This window comes from Oryctolagus cuniculus, chromosome 12 (assembly GCF_964237555.1).
Source record: "Oryctolagus cuniculus chromosome 12, mOryCun1.1, whole genome shotgun sequence".
Classification (NCBI taxonomy): domain Eukaryota; kingdom Metazoa; phylum Chordata; class Mammalia; order Lagomorpha; family Leporidae; genus Oryctolagus; species Oryctolagus cuniculus.
This window is the reverse complement of record NC_091443.1, coordinates 69,746,933-69,772,022: the sequence shown is the minus strand read 5'-3', so window position 1 is coordinate 69,772,022 and position 25,090 is coordinate 69,746,933. Positions and strand designations below refer to the sequence as shown.

Sequence of the window (25,090 nt, the reverse complement as noted above, 5' to 3'; positions counted from 1 at the left end):
CCGTATGAAGTGTTTGCCTGTTTCAAAAATAAAGTTCATGGAAACACTCCATATACACATTCTCAGTGATGTCTGACTTCCGTTTTAAAAACCAGCTGAACCAAAGGAAAAAAAAATATTTCATGATATCAAATAACTAGCCTGTTAAAAAGTCTGTCATCAACTCATTTTGGAATTTTATATACAAAGCCATTGTCCAAATTCTCTAAAGATAAGAACTAGGCTGTAGGAGCTGGCGCTGTGGCATAGTGGGTAAAGCTGCCACCTGCAGTACTGTCATCCCATATGGGTGCTGGTTTGAGTCCTGGCTGCCCCACTTCTGGTCCAGCTCTCTGCTATGGCCTGGGAAAGCAGTAGAAGATGGCCCAAGTCCTTGGGACCCTGCACCTGCATGGGAGATTCAGAAGAAGCTCCTGCCTCCTGGCTTCAGATCGGCCTAGTTCCAGCCATTGCGGCCAAGTGGGGAATGAACCAGCAGATAGAAGACCTCTCTCTCTCTCTCTCTCTCTGCCTCTCCTTCGATGTAACTTTGATTTTCAAATAAACAAGTCTTTAAAAAAAAAAGTAGACTGTTATAGGAGTAACTTTATACAATATTTCTAACCTGATTCTTTGTGAAATGCTAGCCTGATGCTTCCTGTCCTATTGAATGCCAGGACTATCAACACCATCATATTTCCACCTCAGTCCCTTTCACTCCCTACTCCCAACACTGCAGTTTCTACATCAGCCTGCCCTCGCCTGAAGAATCCTGAATTCTAGAGTCCGCTAACCCACCTGCTAACCCTCTCTCCATCTTAAATTTTCTTCTTTCAAAATGCTGTGCTTTGACAATCATTTTTAAGACCCTGTGAATCCAAGCTGAAATAATAATGACTGTTAACAACCTAGCATTTTATATCTCCTTAGTAATATAAAGCTTGCAGATGTGAAATTAGGCCCTCTATGAATCAACCCCAGGATTGTAAAGAATCTCAGCCATCCCCCATCATCCATCTATCTATCCCTCCAATACTCATTTAGGTGTCCACTACATGCCAGGCTCTCTGTTAAGTATTTTTTTTTTTTTTGAGAGGCAGAGTGGACAGTGAGAGAGAGAGAGAGACAGAGAATGGCCGCCGTGGCCGGCGTGCTGCGGCCGGTGCACCGTGCTGATCCGATGGCAGGAGCCAGGTACTTATCCTGGTCTCCCATGGGGTGCAGGGCCCAAGCACTTGGGCCATCCTCCACTGCACTCTCTGGCCACAGCAGAGAGCTGGCCTGGAAGAGGGGCAACCGGGACAGAATCCGGCGCCCCAACCGGGACTAGAACCTGGTGTGCCGGCGCTGCAAGGCGGAGGATTAGCCTAGTGAGCCGCGGCGCCGGCCCTATGTTAAGTATTAAAGGGAATAAGTAATCGCATGACAGACACCAACCTTGCTTTACAGAATTTATATATTAGTGATCACATAGAAGGGGGAAAGAATTAACCAATCAACCAACCGAACAGAAAGAAAGAAAAGTTCAACTTGTGGTTATAAGAGTAGGACCTAGAGAGTGTAAGAAGGATAGCAGATGTCTTGTAGAAAGAAGTGTCTGAGAGAAGGGCCGGTGCTGAGGTGCAAGGGGTAAAAACCCAGCCTGCAGCACAAGCGTCCCATATGGAATATCCACACCATGGCTTCATTACTGATGAGGGCATCTGTAAATAAAAAGTAACAGGTCTGACAGTTAATTATTCAACCTCGAGTCAAAGTATTAAACATGAGACAAAGAGGGGCCAGTGTTGTGATGTAGTAGGTTAAGCCTCCACCTGCAGCACCTGCATCCCATATGGATGCCATTTCAAGTCCTGGATGTTCTACTTTCTCTCTGCTATGACCTGAGAAAGCTGTGGAAGATGGCCCAAGTCCTTGGGCCCCTGTACCTGCATGAAAGACCCGGAAGAAGCTCCTGGATTCTGGCTTCTGGCTTCAGATCAGCCCAACTCTGGCCATTGCTGGGGAGTGAACCAGCAGATGCAAGAATACCTCCCCCCCCTTCTCCTTGGCAGCTCTACCTCTCTCTGTAACTCTTTCAAATGTGTGTGTGTGTGTGTGTGTGTAAAGTGTCTCAGAGGAGAAGGCAGAACTGAGACCTGAAGGAAAAGAACGAGCTATGGAGTCAGAAGAGTGTTCTAGGCAAAGGGAAAAGCAGGCACAAAGGCCCTGTGACAGAACAGGGATTGTTTTTACATGTAAATAGTGAGGAAGTGGAGAGTGGCAAGAGTTGAAGTTGATGGATGTGATCACAAGTATTCTACTATTCTACTCAAAGAAAAATTAGAAGTCCTTGAATTTTTTTTTTTAAGATTTATTTATTTATTTGAAATGGCAGTGACAGTCTCCCATGCGGGTGCAGGGGCCTGAGGACCTGGGCCATCTTCCACTGCTTTCGCAGGCCACAGCAGAGAGCTGGATCAGAAGTGGAGCAGCAGGGACTCGATCCAGTGCCTATATGGGATGCCGGCACTGCAAGTGGCAACTTTACCTGCTATGCCACAGCACTAGCCCCCTTAAGTGGTCTTAAACAAAGAATGTAATACAACTTAAGTCTTGACAAACGGCTGATGTATAATAGTACTTACTTTATTCCAGATACTCATTTGATCTTCACAATAACTTTGCAGGACAGGTATTAATATCTTCAATTTTACTGGCGGTAAAGTGGAAGAGAAGTCCCCCTCCCCCACCTTCCCATAGCTAGTAAGTAGCAGTGCTGGGCCTCTATCCAGGCAGCTCATTCACAGGGTCTGTGTTTCACAGGCAATGCAATGTGCCCTCACAGTTCATTATTTCTGCAACACCAAGATTAGAAAGAGCCTGCAGGCCAGAAATGATGGTGTTTTAGGCCAGAGGATAGCAGGAAAGATGGTGGGAATTAAATGGATTTATGGTGTGAGCATTTGTCTTCACAGTAAAGATGACAGTTGAGATGTCCATATCCCATATCAGAATGCCTAAATTTGATACCCTCCTCTACTGGACACCTAAATTAGATTCTATTAGCTTCCTGCTAATGCAGACCCTGGGAGATAGCAGTGGTGGCTCAAGTCATTGGGTTCCCACCACCCACATGGGAGACCCGAGTGAGTCCCTGGTTCCCAGGTTGGACCTCAGTCCTGCCCCAGCCACTGTAGGCCTCTGAGGAATGAATCAGTAGATGAGAGCTCTTTTTGACTTTTTCTGTTTCTTTCACATAAATAATTAATTAATGGATTTGTAGTGCATTTTAGCAGTAAATTATATGGGACTTAGTGGACTGGATGTGGTAAGAAGAATGCCAGCTGGTAGTAAGTCTTCCAATAACAGTTCAATCACACTGCTGAGATGGATTTCTGTGTTGTATTTGTTCCATGGACATTTTCTATGTTACCAGGATCTTCCCTCCAAGTTTTCTCTTCTAAGGCATGCATTTATTTACATAATTTGTAATTTCAGTGTTTTATGGGGCACCCTTTTAACATGGTTTATTTTTCTAGTGAGTATAATATACATACACAAAAGTGTATCATATATTATATACAGTTTTACTTTATTTTTATATTATCTATTTTCAACTTGTTAATAACTGTATTTGAAAAATGCTTTTAAGTGATGCTTGACATTCTTTTTAAGAATGTGCTACACTTTATTGGTTTTTTTCTATCTTTAGGCAGGTGTGTTGTTCTTAATATTTCGTTATTCTAAGTAACCTCCTTTACTTTGGCTGAAACCCTGATTATTTCCCAAGGCTAAACAACTAAAAATGGAAATTCTAGCCCTAATAGAATAGTCTTATTCATTGATAGATTGCATTAACATATTTCTACATTACATTCTACTAAGATGTAGCCTTTGAAATCCCACCAGTGCTATGTGAGAAAACATGGAAGAAAAGTAGATTATGTTGAAGTGGATGCTGACAGAGGGATAGATGTGACAAGGGGGTATCTATGAAAGTTCTTTTCTGATGGCTTCAATGTTATCCGTGAATAAGAAACAAGACCTCCAACTGGGAGTGAGGGTAAAAACATAAGTACTCAGTGTTTAAGGAGAGTAGTACAGTAAGATTACCTGATAACTTCAAAGAACCCATTTAAGGGAGGGCAGCAGGCTAAGTCACTGCTTGGGACACGGCATCCCATATGAGCACAAGTTCGAATCCTAGCTGCTCATTTCCTATCCAGCTCCCTGCTGATGTGCCTGAGAAAGCAACAGAACATGGCCCCAGATGGCTTGGGACCCTGCCCCCATGTGGGAGACTTGCATAGAGTTCATTCTCCTACTTCCACCTTGCCCAGCCCAGGCCATTATGGCCATTTGAGGAGTGAACCAGAGGAGGGAAAATCCGCGCCCTCCCCCCCCCCCCCCGTAACTCTGCCTTTAAATTAACATAAATTTTAAAAAAAGATGAATGATTTGAAATGATACCATATTTACACATTTTTCCTTGGATGTATTTGGCTCATAGGTGGAGGCACAGTGTAAGGGAAGTTAGATCTGGGGCAGCTGTCTGGCACAGCAGAGTGCCTGGGTTGGATATCTGACTGTGGTCCCATTTCCAGCTTTCTAATGCACACCCCTGGAGGCAGCAGGTGATGGTTCTGGTAATTGGGCCCTAACCACCCTCACAGGAGACCTGAATTCAGTTTCTGGTTCCTGCCTTTAGCCTGGCCCAGCCCCATTTGTGAGCATTTGGGGACTGAACAGTGGATGGGAGATCTTTCTCTGTCTCTCTGACTTTCAAATACAAAAAAAAAAAAAAAGTTTACAAGAGTTGGATTTAACCAGGATTAAACTTCCGGCTGTTTATCTCCAGTCTAGACTGTTTCTCTGACCTTCAAGCCACTGTCTAGTGCTTCCTGCTGACTTCCTGGATTCCACATGTGTGACCCACCTTTCTGTCCCTCTCCAGTGCCTCTGTGCCAGTAACTATACTGAACTGTTCCCTCACCTGCTCACCTTATCACCTGCTCTTTTAGTCTGTTCTCCTACTCAGCTTCCCCATACCACCTCCCCCATCTCCAAACTGAGACATAAATCCTTTCTCATAATAATATCTTCCCAAAATACTCCATGCTAAAATTTCATTTCATTTACCATGTTCATTATTATTTATTATGTATTCAATATCTTTATTCCTCATTTTATTCCAAATTCTTTCAGGGTAGCAACCTTTCAATTTCTTTTTTATGCTTTTTCTTATTTCAATACCTAGCTCATAGTAAGTTTTCTTTCAACTTGTTTTTTCTAATTAAGGTATAAATTTGCTTATAAAGTTTCATCTCATGCCTTCATCATATCCACACCATGGCCTCATTACTGATGAGAGCATCTGTAAATAAAAAGTAACAGGTCTAACAGTAAATTATTCAACCTCGAGTCAAAGTGTTAAACATGAGACAAGGAGGGGCCAGTGTTGTGATGTAGTAGGTTAAGCCTCCACCTGCATCACCCGCATCCCATATGGATGCCAGTTCAAGTCCTGGATGTTCCACTTTCTATCCAGCTCTCTGCTAGTGGCCTGGGAAAGCAGTGGAAGATGGCCCAACTGCTACATGAGAGACCCAGAAGTTCCTGGCTCCTGGCTTCTGACTGGCCCAGCTCTGGCCATTTCGGCTTTGGGGAGTAAACTAGCAGATGGAGGACCTCTCTCTCTGTCTCTCCCTCTTGTGACTCTGATTCTCAAATAAATAAATAAATCATAAAAGAAAAAATGAGGCAAGGATTCACTTCCACATGTTGTTTGCAAGTAACACTGATTTTATCTGAATTGCCTTAGGACAATAGTAATAATTATAATAAATACCATATTTGTATAGAAGTTTTTAGATTTTCCATTTTCATGTTTTCAATATGACTATAAAACTCTCTTCCTCTCTCTCCAAAAAGAATGTCAAGTTAAAATGCAACTATGGAGATTCCTTCAAGGAGAAAGTATATTTTTACTAACTTTTTAAGAAAAGATAGGCATTTGATCAATTAGGAAAAGGTGGACATCTCAGGCTGGGTATGACATGATGAAAACATCTAAAGAGTTAATAAATTGTAAAGTAATCTAACAAGTTAGACCTTAATAGGCAGGAATTTATAGTTCATATACTTTGCCTTGTGAAATATCTCATAACAAAATACATACTGAGCAAAAATATATAGAATAAATATAGGACTTACTTTTTTAATTTTTTATTTGGTCATTCTACCTGTAGGCATGAGGAAAAAAAGACCAATTTGAACTGAATAACAAAGCATGAAAATTTGAGCTATACTATAATTCTCTCACTGCATTCTCCATGCGCAAACTACAATGGAAAAATAGAGATAAAAGAAACTTCATTTGTCATTAGAGAATAATACAGGTTCCCACTTAGATCATTAGAGGCAACTACTCTTTAAAAGTAATTCAGTTTTGGGGCTGGCACTGTGGCATAGCTGGTAAAGCACACGCCAGCATCCCATATGGGCGCCAGTTTGTATCCTGGCTGCTGCACTTCCAATCCAGCTCTCTGCTATGGCCTGGAAAGTAGTAGAAGATGGCTCAAGTCTTTGGGCCCTTGGACCCTTGTGAGAGACCCAGAAGAAGCTCCTGCCTCCTGGCTTCAGATCTGCCCAGCTCCAGCCATTGAGGTCATTTGGGGAGTGAACCAGCGGATGGAAGACCCCTCTCTCCTCCTGCCTCTGCCTCTCTGTAACTCTGCTTTTCAAATAATAAATAAATTTTCAAAAAAATTAATTTAGTTTTTAAATGCTCAAATTTCTTCCTCAATTTTCCTTGCTCTGCAAGGAAACGGATGTTATCAAAACTCTGAGTTCAAATTCATCACCCAAAAGTTATTCATACCTGAACAAGCTGGTGAGAGATAGTTAACTAGTCTCTAAATCTCTAAGGGATAATTTGAAGACAAATTCTCTGCCCAAATGTTATTAATTATATATTTAGGACCTTAGCTAGCTTATTTCTGAGGGGCTTTAGAGATCAAAAGAGATGTGAAAAAAAGTGTAGAGAATCAAAGCTCACATTTCAATTTGAATTGAACTGCACAATGAGAATTTACTTCAGCATTTTGTTGCATTGTAATCTATAAATAATCTTCTGAGGTTCACTTGCCAGTTAGGAATCATCACAGGACGTGCACCTTAGATGTCAGTAGTTAATTTGCATGTCAGTGAAACATTGATGAAAATTTTAAAGCTTTATACACTATTTATATCACCACTGGAAAGCATAGTAAGTGTACTAATACACTGATTTGTACTGTATTTAATGTACTTTTTAAAAGGCCATGTTTAAATGGTCAGTATTTATCCCTGTTTAATTCAGAACAAATCTGCATTTTAAACTCTAAAGTATTTTAATATTAGTAATTGAGAAGTCTGATTTAAAAAATCAGGTCTATTTGGGAGCTAGAGTAGGTGAGAATCGGATTTACAACCAAAGATGGCTGGTTAGATTCTGAGGTTAAATTCATAGTTTGTGGCCTTAGCCATAAACATGTCATCCTGGGTCAATAATTTAGTACTTTTTTCAAGTTTTTGCTTATTTTTTTTCTTCTCTGAGTCAAAAAGAACAGTTTTGTGGGTGGTCTCTTTTAAAAGCTTAGAACGAGTGTTGATTCAAGTACAAAGGGAAACAAGCAGTGGGCACTTAGACTTAACTACTGTATTTAAGTGCAGTACTTAGAACAAATACTGTATTTACATAGCCAGAAATTTCAAAAGCTGCCAGCCCCGGGTTTGGACTGCCATCAGAATTGCCACACCTGTCAATCAGACCCAGCCAGGGTAGCAAGCAGAAAAGCCAATGAGAGAGGAAGAGGGGCACTGAAGAAAAGAGATTAGAAAAGCCTCTGGAAGTTTCCACCATGAAATCACAATAATGTATCCGACACGTAGTTTCGTCTTCGCATCCTCAGACCACTTGAGTTTTAGTTCACCCAGAGGGGAATTCTTTGTAATGAAAAGACTTGGTTACTTTGCTTTACTGGTTAGTGGTGTAGTAGCGTCTTTCTAGAAAGTGGCGGCGGAAGGTCACTAAAGACGGGCGTGGATTTTCAGTTCAGTGAAACAGATGCACGTGTATGTTGACTCATTATTAGTCTGTTATGTTTATTATGTTTATGGCTTCTCTATCTACCCAGAATTTAAGTATCTTTAGATCAGAAATCTTGCCTTAGTTTGTCTATTATCCCTTCAACATTTGCGATGTTAGACCTTAGTAACTATTGGCAGACTTGATCGTATTTCTAAACAGTTGTTCACTTCCACTTTGATGGTCTGTCTCATTCCATGATTAAAAACAAAAACAGAGTTAAGTATCCTGACAGAGAAAATGCATACACAAGTAAAATGAGATAGGGTCACAGAGACAGATAGCACATACATATGCACTCCATGCAGCATTATGTGATTCATAAATTAGAACTCTGATTAGCCCTGTGACTTCTTGTGCCCAAAGTGATCACTTAAGAAATTCATTATATCTATGATATTAAAATATTAATTTTATCATGAAAAAGCTATATATTAACACATAATCACTAACATTCACTGTCACATCCTCATTTCACTAATGTTTGTATTTTTATTAGTCAAGTAAGTTGATTTTTAAGGGAAATCTAAATCCATAATGGATGTTAAAATGAAAACCTAATTCAATATCTTTATTTAAATTATTTTAAAGGAAAGAAGAATACAATTTTATTATTTAACTTATTGAATCACTTAGCAGATATGTTTCTGGTTGCATCTACTTCAAAAATTGACTGTCAAACATCATCCTCTTTAGTAAACACCAAACTCATAGGAGAAACTGAGCTTTGGAAATAAAATGTTCCTCAGGTAAATACTGAAAGTTTTTATTGATACTAGAACAGCACCCTGAATCTTTCCAAAAGGAAAAAAAAAACCAGCATAATAATACCAGCAGCAGGTAAATTTCAGTACTTAGGAGGAAGACAAGTGGATGGCATTAAAGCCAATATTCAAATGTAACAAAGCAAAGACACCATGACACTCTATTACTCTGTCTTATGATTTATGAAGTTAGTGCCTGAATTACTCAAATGGATATTATGTGTTACATGGCTTGGACATTTAGAGATCCAGGAAGAATTTTATTCAGGGAAACCTGCCTTTGTATTTAAAGGTATCTTGACAGTTTCCCAGTTTAATGGAAGTTATTCTTCTCTCTCTATCACTCACCCTGCTAATTCCCACATGTTTTAAACAACAACTTCCCTAACCAGACTGTGCTGAAGATATCTGCTCATAAATATATGGCATAGGAGAAAAATGTCAAAAGATTTAGATCCAACTGAGTATTAATTTAAAAGAGAATTATTTTTGAGGAAGAAAAAGATCAACATAAATTCAGCGAGGAAATGAATGATAGTATATAGTACAAATAATTCTCTATCTGGGGGTCCTGAGAACTTTCAGCAAGTGGTTGTGGAGTCATGAATGTTTGTAATTCATTAGCTACTATGTTAAAATGCAAAGCACACCATGACATCAATGATGTTCTTTTAAATCTCAACAAACAGGCTATTACAATTAAAGCACTTGCAAAAAACAGTACATTTAAATATAGAACTTGGTAAGATTTCAGTGTCTTAATAACAATACTTGAATAGCATTTCATAATTCTATAGGAAGATGAAAACATCTCGAGATTGACTCTGAAATGCATGTGTTTATATACACCAACCTTTCACAAATACTTGTAGCAGCCAGCTTTTCTCTCCTGAAAATTTCTTTTCCTCAGGATCTCTTAATAAGACGTTAATGTATCTTTAATAATCCTTGGTTACTTAAAGGACACTTTTTTTCAAACAGTGAAAATAATAACATTTTATTGAAGAGCATTTGAAACGAAGTGCTTCATTTTCTTTTCTCACTTTTCATCTTCCTTCAGCTCCTAGACAACAAAACAATGGTTCTTTCTTCATGTGGTAGAGTAAACTCAAGAAATACAAATGGCCAGGGGCCTCACAGCAGTGAAATTATGGTTTCACAAAGTCTTTTTTTTTCTTCCTTTCTTTCTTTCTCTAGGAAGAAACAAGTTTAGAAGGACCTTTTACAACATACTTTAAAGTCATGCATATTTGCATGGTATAATCGTCTTGGCAACACTAAACATTGCTGACTGATCAATGAGACCAAAATAATTAAGTTCTGTTCTTTGTACATTCAAGATTTAGTACAGTAATCAATCTGGGTAAGAATTTAGAGTCTGGAGACCTGAGAAGATGAACAAGCTACTAGCTAAACTTGGTCATATGGGAAGTGGTTAAATGAGCACAGAGTTTATACACAGCTGTGGATACCTTTCATGTCTTAATCTTCAGTAGAACTTGGTTGATTTATTGCTCATTTGATCCTGTACTAAGCTGGACACGGTATGCAAGCAAACAAAAGAAGAATTCAAAAGTAGGCACTGCATTCAAAGAACACTACTGATATTGAAAACATAAAATAATAGATTGAAACCATAAAAGTTCTTTTAAAGCCAAGAAACAAGAGTTACAAAGGCTACTATGAAAAACATTAAGGTTATGAATATTAAGAATGATAAGCAAGAGGGGAAAGGAAACCACATACTTTTCTATACATGTATTTGATGAACTGCAGATATGGTTTGGATGCCTACCCAGGTTTCCATTTTTACATATCATCTACCCAACTCTCTCTTCCCTCCTTAGAATAAATCATAGCTTCCCAAACCCTAATCAACACTCCCACTACATGCTTTTTCTCCTGTGGAACCACATGTGGTGGGTCATTGAGAGCTGTTCATGTTAGGCTATTTATCCTGGGGACTGAAAGAGCAGGCTTCAACAGACTCAGCTTAGCAGGTCCATGAAGCACATCAAAGTAAAATACAGCTGGAGCAGTTGCAGATGGATGTGATGGTAACTACTGGGATTTACAACCAGCTACAATGTAGTCAATAGATAATAAATGCAATAAATATATGTATCACAACCGGCTACAAATACACACACACACACATATATATAAAATTTTAAAATCTCTCTTGCCAGAAGCTTATTTCGATTACTACCCATGGGCCTTAGGAAAAGCAGGACCATCATTCTGAGCAAAATGAATCTTCCTTTGTAGTCGGCTAAAGCACAGGCACCATAAACAGGTGATGCCATTGTAATCTAAAGAATGGGAAAAGTCAAGTGAGGCTGTCTACCATCGGGAAAAGCAGCAGAGGGGATCTTTCTGCTTCCCTGGCCGGGTTTCCAGGCTGCTCTGACCCGGGGTGCATGTGCCTGCCTCGGGGGATGTTACCTTGCGGCCAGGGTACGAGCAATGGATGCCTGCACCATTTGTAGAGTGGAAATTACACTTTATTTTTCAAAAACGGAGTCTTCTCCCAGAACCATACAATTCGACTAGTGGAAGACACATATAGAATAAATACATATTCCAAAAGAAAAGAAAAAAGGAGGGAGAGGGTGAAAACAAACCCCACCCAGGAACCCCGAAGGTAAACAGGTGCGAAGAACAGAAGGCAGCCAGTTGCTAATAACACTGAAAACTCCATCTTCGCTACTCGGAGACGCTCTCGGGTTGGGAAACACGGAGCCCTGGTTCCTAGGGTTTCATTCACGCGGCTGCCTCTGTGAATCAGAGTCAGACGTAAGTTTCGCACTCAGGAGCGGTTTTCGCGGTCGACTACTACAGCCTTCCAGCCAGGAGAACTCCGTTCCCCACAAGGCCCCTTGACCCTCACTCCTGCAAGAAGTCACTTTTATTCACAGCCTCGGGAGCGCCGTCCGCGTCGCTCAGCCCGGTCACCGCGAACAATGAGCCAGACAAGGGACCCACCCAGCCAACGCCTGCCGCCGGCCGCGCGCAAGCCCGCTGGCGCGGGACGCTCCGGGTTCCGGGTCCTCGGTGCCCAGGCGCTCCCCGCCTTTCCCCGAACCCCCAGTGAAGGCAGGTCGTTCCCCACCCCCTCCCACCCCCGACACCCGAGCTAGTCCAGTGCGCCCTGCCTGCCAGCACCCACCAGTCAAAAGATGCTGTCTCTAAAAAAGAAAATCCCAAGACGGGGGCGGCGTGAGGCGGGGGCTGGGGGCGTCCAGCCGGCTGCCCACCGGGTCCCGCTCGCCCGGCTGGGGGATTCAGCGCTCCCTGGCGCCGGTGTCCGCGGCGTTAGGGAATCCCGAAGGATTTGGGGTGGGGGCAAGAGGTGGGGCCAGAAGCCATAAAGTGGCTTCCGCTCCCTTGTCAGCTCCCCACCCCCAACTCCACGGCCCCCGGCCTGGCAGGGCTCTGGGATCCGGCAAGACACAAAAGACCGGTGGCCCCGGTGCCAAGAACTCTGCCGCCGCCTCGGTCCGCGCGGCCTTGGGGCCGGGTCCCCGCGCCGGCCCGGGCGCGCCGGGGAGCCTGGAGCATCCCTGGGCGCCTCCTGAGCTCCCCGGTGCGCTCCTCGGCCCGCAGATACTGAGGCAGAGGCGGCGGAGGGGAAACGGAGAGCAAAGGCAAGACTTACTTGGGGGCCGGGGGCTCCGCCGGACTCCCGCTCCGGACGCGGCAGGTGTCTGGCCCCGCGGGCCCAGGCGGAAGGCGCTGGCGCAGCTCCGAGCAGGGGCGCCACTTGGCGAGCACCGGGAACTCCCCTTGCTGCCGGGCCCCGCGCCGCGCCGCTCGCTGTCACCTCGCCGCGCGACGCAGGCTCGCTCCCCACTGCCTGGCGCCTCGGCCCGGGCGGGTCTCTCGCCGTCCGCTCGCGGCGCGGCCGCTCCCCGACAGACCACACCCTGTCACCCCGCGCGGCCCTTCGCTCCTGCCTCTTTGACACTTCCACGGGTTACTCCGCGGTCTGCGTCCCCCACCCCCTCCGCCCACGTGCTCCTGCCGCTCCCTCGGCGCCGAACTTCCCCTGCCGGGAGCCCCCACCCGCGCGCCGCAGAGCCGGCGGACTCGGAGCCGGGCGAAGGTCCCGGGGTCCTCGCCCGCCGGCCCCTGCCCCCCGTCCCCCGTCCCCGGCCGCTTTGGCGCGCGGGACCTCGCTCTGCGTTTCTTCCTGCGGTGGTTTGGGGATACTGCGTGGTATTATGTAAGGATAGACGTTTTTAACGGGCCACTTTTATCACTTTTAATATTATGGAAATGCATTCCCAGGTGTCACTTGCAGTGATGGACCAGTTCATTGGACTTTGGGGCTGGACTCCCAGCTCAGCTTTTCCCACCGGCAAAAAGCTCAGGGAAGTCCAGAACATACCCCTTGGAGCCCCAGTCCAAGCCAAACGTGCCATTTCCTCGTGAATGCCCGTCCTTTTTGGTTGTGCTTTGCTATAGACGGTCCTGATATTCACTTGTCCCTGTTCCTGCAGACAAAGTTGGAGGTTCCTTTCCGAGGCGCCCCTCGGCACTCGGTTTCACGACAGTGCCACCCACATGGATTCCCTCTTTGCGTCACTGCCTGTGCCACGGGCCCCCACGTTTCTCTAGGCAGAGTTTCCCACTTCAGAGGCACACTCGCAACTGTGTCAGCAGCCCCTGCAGCAGTCCTCGCCACACGGTGTTTGTTCAACAAAGGTGCAGGGGGCGAATGCCTTTTCATTACTGGGCAAGCTTTGGTGGTTTTGGGTCACATCTATAGCAGTGAGGGCTTGCATTGCCTGCTATCACGGACCCCCAAATAATGGGTCCTGTGGAAGACTCAAACGCTTTGCGAAGCTTTGGCTGGCGGGATTTTCACACGTTTCTTTAATCTTTAAAATACGTCTTCCTTGCAGGCATTACCCAGTTTTTCTAAGTTGAGGCTCAGAGAGGTTAATAACTTGATGAGTAGTCAATGTGAAGCTCCTGGCCCCGCAGCGGGGGCTCCTTGTGTCTTCACAGCGCACCAGCTGCACCTGGCTGATTTCCTTAACTGGATTCCTGACCGTCACCTGCCCAGCCCCAGGCTGAAGCTACAGCGCCCGCAGAGAGCTGTACAACCTTCTTTCCTGGGAGGACAGCATTTCCCTTCCTTTTTCCCCCTTTTGTTATTCTTAACTCCTTTGAGTCAGGGTTCTGAAAAGCAGAACACTTCTCGAAGATCACACCTAGTGTTACACGTACACAAGTGTAACTCTGAACTCTACACAGATCTTTGTAAAAAATAAGAATGGGAGAGGGAGGAGGGGGGATGGAAAGTGGTGTGGGAAGAATCACCATTGTTCCTAAATGTGTATATATAAAATGCAAGACGTTTGTATTTCTTAAATAAAATTTTAAGATGCAGAGCGGAAGGGGTTGCTGTTACATGTATGTTGACTCCGCCATCCCTCTGTAACCCTGGGATTCTCTCTTGGGCTTCTCCATCGAAACAAGCAGCAGCTTTACTTTTATTAAGTTAGAGAGCTCCTAGCAGCTGGCCATTGCCCCAAGTACTTTCACTTGTAGCTCTTCTCAGGTAGAGACTATTTTCCAAATGGGAAATGGAGACACAGAGCTGGGATCACAAAGGGTTGGATCCCTGCAATTGGCTTCAGAGGCTGTTTTCCATCCACTGGGCTCAATGGCCTTGCTCCTAATGTGATCAAAAAAATTTTTTGATAGGCAGAGTGGACAGTGAGAGACAGAGAGAAAGGTCTTCCTTTTTCCGTTGGTTCACCCTCCAATGGCTGCTGCGGCTGTTGCACTGCGGCCAGCGTACCTTGCTGATCTGAAGCCAGGAGCCAGGTGCTTCCTCCTGGTCTCCCATGCAGGTGCAGGGTCCAAGCACTTGAGCCATCCTCCACTGCCTTCCTGGGCCACAGCAGAGAGCTGGGCTGGAAGAGGAGCTACTGGGACTAGAACCTGGGATGCTGGCGCCGCAGGCAGAGGATTAGCCTATTGAGCCGCTGCACCGGCCGTGATCAAACGTTTTTAAGCCTATGATTATTTACCCATACATTCTTAGCTGCAGAGATGTGCTATCTAGCACTGCATCCGTAGTCAACATACATGTCACTTGTACACTTAAAAATGGAAAGGAACAGGCCTCATTTAAGTGTTCTTACCACAACAAACTAAATTTTAAAAAGTAATACTTGGTATAATTTTAAACATGCATTCTACAACTATGCAGTGAATAGCAAAAATATATTTTCATTGAGTTTGAAATATTCATTTGTCAAATGAGAAAAACATGCAAACTCTTCCAAAATGTGATCCAAGTTCTTTTGGCTTCTCAGAGGTGCTAGTGCTTGAAATTAGGAATCTTGATGATAATCTTGATAATAATCTTGATTAGAGTTTTTTAAACCTGGGACCATCAGAAAAAAATGAATGACATCTAGTTAACTCAATTACAGATAAGTAACCAATAACTTTTTTTGTATGAGTCCATGTGTAGTACAGTATTTGGACCAATAAATTGTCCCTATCTTGCAATTTGTTCTTAACAATATAAAAGTTGAGATTTACAGACATACTTGTGACAAAAATTGTTTACTGTTCTTCTGAAATTCAAGTTTAACTGGGCACTCTATTTCTTCCTTCCTTCCTTCCTTCCTCCCTTCCTCCCTTCCTCCCTTCCTCCCTTCCTCCCTTCCTCCCTTCCTCCCTTCCTCCCTTCCTCCCTTCCTCCCTTCCTTCCTTCCTTCCGTTGGTTCAGCCCCCAAATGGTTGCCATGGCTGGCACGCTGCACCAATCCAAAGCCAGGAGCCAGGTGCTTCCTCCTGGTCTCCCATGCGGGTGCAGGGCCCAAGCACTTGGGTCATCCTCCACTGCCTTCCTGGGCCACAGCAGAGAGCTGGACTGGAAGAGGAGCAACCGGGACAGAATCTGGTGTTGGGCACTCTATTTCAGTTTGATACATTTGACAGACCTTTTTTTGCTTGTTCAATTTCTCTTGCATTTTCACATGTTACCCACTTTTGCCTCAGTCTTCACTTACTTAAAGCAGAGCTGAAATGAAATCGAACCATTTACTCCTGGCCTAGACCTGGTGTGTTGCTTCACAAAGCAGAAAACAGAAAAGATTTGGCCACAGAGCCTAAACTACTTCCCAGAAGAGGGATATCCCACTGCATTTCAGAAAGTGTTTACTGTTTTATTTATCATACCCATAGCATGATAAATAGTAATTCTTATAAATCCTCCATGCGCTGGTTCACTCCCAGATGGCTGCAACAGCCGGAGCTGGGCCAATCCAAAGGCAGGAGTCAGAAGCTAGGAGCTTCTTCCCAGTCTCAGTGCAGGGACCCAAGGACCTGGGCCATCCTCTATTGCTTTCACAGGTGCTTTAGCAAGGAGCGGATCAGACACGGAAGAGTTGGGACTGGAACTGTCGCCCATATGGGAATGCTGGTGCTGCAGGTGGTGACTTAACCCACAACACGAGCCCCATCTAAACTCTTAATTATGCCATTGTTGTATATCTTTTTCAGAGACCTAGCATTCTGCATTGTGAAATAAAATTACTTGGAGATGTAATAAGGGAGTTCCTGAATTAGAATCCAGTGCCTCTTCTTACTAGCTGAGTGAACTTGCCAAGTTTTTAATTTCTCTGAATAGCAGTAATATGGTTTAACTAGGCAGTTAAAGTTTAGGTGAACCGGAAATTCTAAATAAAATAATGCTCTCTTTAATTGCTGGTTTGATACGCCCACTTTCCCAGGATACACCTGTTGCCTACAGGACCCCATTCCGAATGTAAAGCTGAAGGGTCGGGTGGGGTCAGAAGTCCCACCCCCTTCCTTATAGAAACAGGTAGAAGGCGGAAGAGAGCTCTCCTGCCATCTTGATGTGCTGTGGGGTTTTTCGCTCCTGATTTCTCTTTCCTCTATTGGCCGCACTTGGATAGACCTCTCTCCATCTTACTTAGAAGTACCATTTTTACTTTTTTTCACTTGCTCTAATTTATGGGCAACTCTTTGGCCCCTCATGTTGGGTGCACATGAGCATGAATGTGTTTATAACTTGAATGCTAAATTAATTCTCCTGTTTGTACAAAACACTTTTCTCCGTTTAGTATTTATATCTCTGTGGGAGGTAAGAACTTATATTGAAAGTTAATATATTTGTTGCTCACATCATTAGGACACTTATCCCAAAACAGAGCAAAGACCACCTCATAAAGAAACTAGGTGGGAAAAGATCTGGAAAATGTTCAATGCGGTGCCTTGTACTCTGCCTCAATAAAAGGCAAGCAGGTGTTTCAATTTTTTTTTTGCCTTAACTGATATTCCATATAGTGTTTTATTCCCTAAGATACCTACTACATTGATTTGTACATATTAAGCTATCAAGACATATTGGTTCAATAATGATATAAGATAATTTATATAAGAAAGTGCTGTGAAATTGACAGTGCTGTAGAATTTAAAGAGGTTAGTACTAATAGTAATAATTAATAAGTAATAATAGGCAACACGGCTGAGCCTTTGATTCTGCCTCAGCTTTGGAGAACTGCCCTACAAGAAATGTTTGATGCTTTGCCTTTTTCATCTAAAAATTCAATTGAGAAAGGCACTGTCTACAGAACAGCAACATCTATTGATCAGTGGAAAATGTTTCACTCATTCTGCTTTGCTCAGTAAAAATTCCCATTCATCTTTCAAACACTTTTTACTACATATATTTTCTTGTACCTATGTCAATTATCTAATATCTTGGCTAAATTTTATAAAGAAATCCTCCCTATTCCCTCAAAATGGCTTTTATTTGTTTGCTGAATCTGAAGTGTGGTGTTCAGTCTTTAGGGATACAAACTCCATCATCCTGCCACTGCTTTTTAACCTGATACCTTTTAAAACTTTAGTGATCACTACTTTATGTACTGGAGATAGAAGGAAAAGGTTAAAGGTCACAATGGTCAAATGTGAGCCTATTCAGCTGAATCAATTTTGTTTAAAGAGTCTTTCCAAAGCCCTACTGGATGGATTTCACCTGCTCTGTGTGCCAGGAAAAGCTACAAATTACCCCCTTCTCCATCAGGGCACTGCTTTCTGAATACAGCTAGGGTTCAGTAGGAGAACGAGGAGAAAGAATATCAGGTAAATAAACTAGCAGTGTTTATGTGAACATTTTCACATTTCCCTTTCATCTTCTAAGCTCCAGCTTGTTATCCAGTTGTCAACAGTAATGCTTTGTAAACTGAATAATTTTCTCCTCTCTTGATCATTTCTCTTTCTCTCTTCAGTATTTCACAAACCTACTGACTCTTTTACCTATTCTTTTTTTCATTTATTTATTGGTTACTTAATCATCCTACATTCCTCATATATTTCACTTGGATATTATTTATATATTTCAGTTTCATTCAAATCTAAACTTCCTAAACTATCTATTGTTTTCTGTCAACAGTCTCCAATTCTTGCTGTTTGACTCTACAAGCATTGACTTTAAATATTTTCTCTACTTAATCTAGATGTGTTCAGGATCTTGGATCTCTTGTGACCTAGGAAAGATTAGATAGTGATCTGTCTGGCATTTGCTTCAAAACCATCCAGTGTTGGAAGGAAAGGAAAATTCAGTGGTGCACAAAGAAAATATTACCTATGAAATTATTGACCCTCAGTGATGGATATGTGGGGGTTTATTGTATCATTACTTCAGATTTTGTGCATGTTGTAATGTGTATATACTAGAAATGATGCAAAATGACCGGATTCTATCTCTTTCAATTTGCTCAATTATAAAGTATTCCCCGAAATTTCTTCAAAAGAGTCTGGGAAGCTTCAGACTCTGTCTTGGCCACCTCCCTGTCTGGCATCTTCCTTTACAATGTCACTCTTCTAGCCAAATCTTCCCACGGTTGGCTGAGTTTTGCACTTTATTACCTGCACTCTACCCCACTCCCACACACATGATCCTTTTACACAAAGAATTTGAATAAGGTAGTCTTTTTGAAAAGCCATCAGCTATAGTTAGTGCTCACATCACATATTACACAGAGATATAAAAGATGACATTTCTCTTCGTTCCTTGCGGCTATGTGTGGTCTTTTGACTCCATTCCTTCTGTGAGCTGTGAACAGAAGTTTTGTCAGGTTTTTTTCTTTTCTTCCTCTCTGCTCCTTGTTTTGCTTGCTGATTGGTGCAGACCTGGTTCTGGAACATGACCAGCTACTACAAACCATGAGGCAAATGCTGTTAGAGGGCCGCGTGTCCAGAGAGGAGCCTGGGGCCCAGAAAGTCCGAGGCAACTGCAGCAGCTCTGGACTGCCTGACTTTGGTTTTCTTTATGAACCCAAGGGAAATGAAGTTTATCTTATTTAAGCCTCGGTTACTGTGCTGTGTTATGTTCCTATTACTACATGCTGCCAAATCTAATCACACTTGATATACTTACCAACAAATGCAATTCTGAACCTAAGAGAAATTCTACTGTCAGATATTAACAATTTATTTTTTACTTCACCTCATTGCACCTAATTCCTGAATCCATTCTCTGGTCTAGACATAGACCACTCTTCTCTCCTTGTTACTGTGCAAACCAGTCTAAGACATGCACATACACACATATAAACTGTATTGCAGAGGTCAAATCTAAGTGCTTTAAACATTTTAAATTATAGGAAGGATATATTGACTTAAAATGATAAATTATAGCTAACAAATATTTTCAAAATTTAGTAGTTAAAAATAGCCACAATTTTTTATGTCTCACAATTCCATAGGTTTACTGGGATCAGCGGTATAGTTGGATTCTCCCATGATCTAGCTGAAGTCACTCAGGTACCAGTATTCAGCTGGCAAATCTGCTAGGATCAATGTCCAGGATGGTCTCTCCTTGTTTAGGACCTCCCCCTGTTCACATTCTGTTGTCTAACCTGAGCGTCTTTGTAGAAGGTGGCTAGCTTCCAACTGTGTGTGTTCCAAGAAGGAACTTAATGAGTCTCTCCTTCTGTCATGCTTGCCAATTTCCAGTTGGCCAAGTGAGTCCCATGGCTAAGTTCTGTTTTAAGGCAGGAAGGAAATGTACATGAATATGACCGTAAAGAAATCATATCCCTTATCATTTGGGTTTATCATTCTCTCCTACATTGAGTGAAAAAATACAGCACACTATTGGTTAGGGCTAAGTACTTGTGTTCCCACCAAATCCATAACACTAACCCCTGCAGTGATGGCATTTGAGGTTGGGGCCTTGAAAAGGTAATCAAATTTAGGTGAAATCCTGATATGATGGTACCCTCACGAAGTGATGAGTGCCCCTGGATGAAAGGGTAGAGATAGGATGTGGGGGGTGGGGGGTTCCCCTCCCAGGCTTCTTCCATTTTCCATGTACATGCCTTGAGGAAAGGCTGTTTTAGCACATAGTAAGATCCTAGGAACCTAATCTGCTAGCACTTTTCTTTGATTTCTCAGCTTCTGAAACCATGAGAAAAAGATTTTTTTTTCTTGAAAAGCGCCTCAGTCCATGGTATTTTATATCAGCCTAACCTAAAGCAGTACCTGAACTGCATTTTGGAACTATCTTCTCCTGATGTCCACCAGCAGTTAGTGAATAAGGAAGTGATTTCATTCACATAGGGAGGACTTCCAAAAATAATAAATGCCACTTAAAGATGGAATCTTATTTTTTTTCCCCACATTGTTGCCATATCCATCTTCTATTTCAGGGCTTGTTTTCATGACTAATTCATATACACCCACAGTTAAGAGCAGGTATTATTCTAAAGAAAAAAATGTTGTCAGCTTTCTCATAGCTAAAATACATGGTTACTGTGAGGTCAATTGCCCCCTTCTTACCACACCCGGAAATGGGAAACAAATGGTGTGGAATAATATTGTTGACTAACTTTTTTAAAAAAATTGGAGAGGTAGAATTATACAGAGAGAGGCAGAGGCAAATAGAGCTCTTCCATCCATTGATTCTCTCCCCAACTGGCCGCAAAGGCCAGAGCTGGGCAGACCTGAAGCCAGGAGCTTCTCCCAGGTCTCCCACATGGGTGCAGGGGCCCAAGCACTTGGGCCATCTTCCAGTGCCTTCCGAAGCTGGCAGCAGAGAGCTGGATTGGAAGAGGAGCAGCCAGGACACAAACCAGTGCCCATATGCGATGTTGGCACTGCAGCTGGAGCCTCCGCCCACTACATCACAGCACCAGCCCCTGTAACATTTATTGTCTTCGACATCCTGGTGCAAACTTTCCCATGATTGTCTCATTTAATCCTCATAGCAACAAGGTATTATGAATTTACAGATGAAGAAACTGAGGCACAGAGGATTTTTGTAATTTATCTAGAGTCGTGCATACAGTTTGCAGCAGAGCCAGGTTTTAAAACTAGTTAGGCTGACACCATGCCCTGAAAATTAGATTATGGCTGGGAATGCATATGTTGGAATCTGATTATTCTCTATTTTATATATTTAAGTTTGTCTCTCCAATTATGTCCAATAAAAATAAATAGGTTAACAGTCTATGCAGCTTTTGTGGTTAAAACCGTGAGTGTGTTTTGAAATTTGTAAGAAGTATAAATGCTAAAGATGTGAGAAATACTTTTGTGTATCATCCACAACACTGAACACAGAGTCCCTGTGCTGTCAAATACTGCACACGGTGTGTGTGACTGGAGCCTGCTGGGTCTGGAACAGAGCTGCGCTGTGGGGAGGACTGTGCCCTCCTTGTGTCGGCCAAATTCCCAGGTAAAAGTCTGCCTCCCTGAAAGCTAGACCCAGCTTTCTTAGAACGAATTCAGATGTACAGAGACCCTTAGGTTGCAGCTGAGTTCCTCTGAAATCATCTCATTTCACCACTGCTAGGGAAGCTTCAAGAGTGTACATGAGGCACCTTTAGCATTTTTGATAATACACATTTTCAGTTCACATCATTATGCCAAGGATGCAATGAACTCAAATCAATTGTTTTAGGTAGTAAATGGAGCCCAAAATACACTGTAATATAATTTATTTTGCAGAAATATCACAAAATACTTCACAGGTAATTATGTTTGATGTAGGAAAACACAAACTCTGAATGTAAAAATTTGCTTTGCAGGTTGAATATAGAAATGTGATGGGCAGGGTTCAGGCAGTTTACGAAGACTCAGGAAATGGAAATTTCACAAATAGGATTCTCTTTCTTTATCACATAAGTGATGGGGAAAATTTTAAAAGGACTTGAAAATGAGATTCCTGTAGGGAATAAGATTCTTATTGCCTGTTGGTCTAAAGCTTACTGAAACAGGTATGTGAATTGTTGTTAGCATTTACTATTTGCGTAACTTTTCTCAGGCAGCATTTGGGTTGTACAAAGTGGTGTATCCCTCACCTGATATCTCCTACTCTTACTCTTTCCTGTCATCCTGCTGCAGCCATGGTGGTGGCCTCCACTACCCTCCTGGGCCACAGCAGAGAGCTGGACTGGAAGAGGAGCAGCTGGGACTAGAACCAGCGCCCATATGGGATGCTGGCGCCACAGGTGGAGGATTAACCTACTGCGTCACGGCGCCAGCCCTGGAAGAGTATATTTTTTAAAAACTAGAGACTGGGCCGGCGCCGCGGCTCACTAGGCTAATCCTCCACCTTGCGGTGCCAGCACACCAGTTTCTAGTCCCAGTTGGGGCGCCGGATTCTGTCCCGGTTGCCCCTCTTCCAGGCCAGCTCTCTGCTGTGGCCAGGGAGTGCAGAGGAGGATGGCCCAAGTGCTTGGGCCCTGCACCCATGTGGGAGACCAGGAGAAGCACCTGGCTCCTGCCTTCGGATCAGTGCGGTGCGCCGGCCGCGGCAGCCATTGGAGGGTGAACCAATGGCAAAGGAAGACCTTTCTCTCTGTCTCTCTCTCTCACTGTCCACTCTGCCCGTCAAAATAAAAAAAAAAAAAAAGAAGAAAAAGAAAAATTAAAAAAAAATAAAAAACTAGAGACTGACTGACTCTTGGCCAAAATAAGAAAAATAGTACTCTGTGACAATGTACTTAGGAAACAGATAATCTACTGCCACAATTGTAGTTCAAAATCTCCCAACAGTTCTAAAAATTACCAAAGCAGAGGGCACAGAGGGCTAGAGTAAGTAATATGACAGAGTAAAGTCTGATTTGCTTCACCATAAAACAAACCCCCAAATGAAATTTCCAATTTACAAAATTATTATTCAGAGGGATTCTTTTATATAGGACCTACTAATTATCTATGTTTTTAGGTTTTCGTTGGATAATTTTCCTTACTCTAAAATGAGAATTTGGTCAAATAGGCCTCATCTCATATTCAGAAGCTTCTAGTGATTAGTACAAATTACAATGCAGTGATAAGAACAAGAATGATTTCTATGCTATTTCCAGCCTTAAAATTCAAAGATACGGAGGTTGATTGGCAATGCCTTCCATGGGCACAGGAGGTGGGAAAATGACATTGGTGGATGTATTTAACATCCTGGGGCTTGCTAATCCCCAAAGTCTTTCATCTATTTCATTCTTTGTGGAATACAAAATATTAAGTAATAGCAGAAATTCTGAAACAGGGAAATTTAAAGTGAATATATTATGGGTTATAACTCATCAGAAGGCCAGCAATGAAAATAAAGCATGGAAGATAAAGTTTATCTTAAAACTTCCATGTTAATATATGAGCTTACTAGCTGTAGCAAGCACGTGTCCTCCCACCTCATTAAAATATATCTGAAAAGTGACCAGGAGGGTGTGTGTGTGTGTGTGTGTGTTTCTTGTTTATTCACTTGTTCAGACTAGATGTATATTATGGCAGGAATCATATCAGATTTTTCCATGCATGTTTACCTTGTAATAAGTAATTGTTACATATATTTTAAATGTGTAAGTTGAGGCAAGTGTTTGTCTCAGTGAATAGGATGCTGCTTGAGAGGCTGACACCCTATATCCAAGTTTCCAGATTCAAATCCTGCCTCCACTCCCAATTCCAGTTTCTTGCTGATACAGACCCTCAGAGGCACTGAGTGCTGGGTTGCCTCCCTACATCCCTGCTGCCCACATGACAGACCTCGATTGAGTCTCCAGCTCCTGGCTTCAGCCTGCATTACCACTGGATGTTGCAGGTGCTGAGTGTGGTCCAGCAGATGAAGGATCTGTCCTTATCTGGCTCTCGTTCTAACTTAAAAAAAAATTCTTGTGTTGAAATGAAACTGGTGCTCTTGCAGCATGATCTTAAGCAGAATGTCACAATATGTTGTTGGAAGATGGTGACAAGAAGTCGTCACTTGATGCAGGCTAAGAATTCTGACAAAGTGACAGTTATAACATCATTTTATTAGTAAACCATGTTGGGGCTGGTGCTGTGGCGCAGCAGGTTAATGCCCTGGCCCGAAGCGCCGGCATTCCACATGGGTACCAGTTTGAGACCCGGCTGCTCCACTTCCGATCCAGTTCTCTGCTGTGGCCTGGGAAAGCAATAGAAGACGGCCCAAGTCCTTGGGCCCCTGCACCTGTGTGGGGACGCGCAAGAAGCTCCTGGGTCCTGGCTTCGGATCCACGCAGCTCTGGTCATTGCGTCCAATTGGGTAGTCAACCAGCGCACGGAAGACCTCCCTCCCTCCCTCCCTCCCTCTCTCCCTCTCTCTCTCTCTCTCTCTCTCTCTTTCTCTCTCTAACTCTTTCAAGTAAATAAATAAAATCTTTTTAAAAAATAAACCATGTGCTTATTTTCAAAATAATTTTAAAATTTTTAACTAAAATGTATTAGGCATGTTATATTATACTCTATATATGGTGGAATTTGTTCTCCGTTTAAGTAAATTCATTTAAAATACACGTTTCAAAATTTGACATAAGATATATATTTAAATATTTAACAAACCTAAAAGCAACTTCTAGTAAAACTAAAGGATTTCTACTTGGAAAGTATAAGGGAAAAAATGAAGAAAATAAAGCCAGCAAATTAAGATATAGAATATAAAGGAACCATTAAGCATAAAATAAGATGTCATGTAAGATAACAGAATTATGCTTTATTATAACAATTAGGTGTGAATTAAACTCTTTTAGCACCAAATGAAAAAAGGAAAGAAATATGAACAAAATTCACAACAGTATCAAAGTGTATCTCTTGGAGACCTATGTTTACAGGTAATTCTATTATGTAAATCTATGATAGGATAATAGTTACAAATCTTCATATTTACAAAACATCACAATAAAAGTGTTAGAAATAATTTGATATGAATAACAATGATGTACGGAGG

General features: G+C 42.6%; 1 protein-coding gene across 2 annotated transcripts in view; it reads right to left on the bottom strand.

Moving 5' to 3' along the window:
- The window catches only part of SEMA6D (semaphorin 6D), a 666,912-nt gene extending 654,132 nt beyond the window's left edge, over positions 1-12,780 (bottom strand). For both annotated transcript variants that reach the window (XM_051822408.2, XM_051822409.2), the window contains exon 1: positions 12,512-12,780. The gene's annotated coding sequence lies outside the window, so the exon portion shown is untranslated. The remainder of the gene's footprint in view (positions 1-12,511) is intronic.
- Between the last annotated feature and the right edge of the window lie 12,310 nt (positions 12,781-25,090).